The following is an 808-nucleotide window of genomic DNA, read 5'->3' on the forward strand; positions in this document are numbered from 1 at the left end:
TCACCTTCCTAGACCTGGATGGAGCAGAGAGGGCCTTGGACTTCCCACAGGGCAGGGCACCCTGACTTCTCTTAGGACTGGAGAGGGAGGGGGAGTGGGAGGGAAATGGGAGGAAGGGAGGAGGTGGAAATTTTTAATAAATAGATAAATAAATAAACAAAATATTTCATGAATAAAATCTTAGTCAAAAAAGAACTAGTGAATTTAAGATACAAAATAAAAAGTTTTATGTATAAACATAAATAAAAAGTTGGGCTTGGTAGTGCATACCTGTCTTTCCCAGCACTCAAGGGGCAGATGGAAGCGGATCCCAATAAATTCAAGCCTTGGCTGGTCAATTTAGAAAATTCTAGACCAACCATGGAGGCTACAGAATGAGACTCTATCGCAAGCAAACAAAACCCACAATTCAGTTGTTAGAGGAGTGCTTGCTTAGCATGCTGCAGGCTCTGGGTTTGATCCCTAGGGCTACATTGAACAGACATGTTAATACACGTCTATAATCCCAGCACCTGTGAGCCAGAGGCTGGCGGATCAGGAATTGAGACCAGCCTGGACTGCGTGAAACATAGTCTAAAAAGCAAACAAATACACAAACTTGGTAAATTCCACACTCCCGCTCATGAAAACAACCTTAATTAAACTCAGTTGGTGACAAAAAAATCCAGGCATGGTGGTGTACATCTTTAATCCCAGTATTTAGGAGGCAGAAGTAGGTGGATTTCTGTGAATGCCAAGATAATCTGGTTTGCATAGTGAGTTCCAGGCCAGCCAGGGCTACCTAGTGAGAACCTGTCTCAAAAAAAAA

The sequence above is a fragment of the Microtus ochrogaster genome, unplaced genomic scaffold, assembly GCF_000317375.1.
Source record: "Microtus ochrogaster isolate Prairie Vole_2 unplaced genomic scaffold, MicOch1.0 UNK99, whole genome shotgun sequence".
In the NCBI taxonomy this organism is placed as follows: Eukaryota; Metazoa; Chordata; class Mammalia; order Rodentia; family Cricetidae; genus Microtus; species Microtus ochrogaster.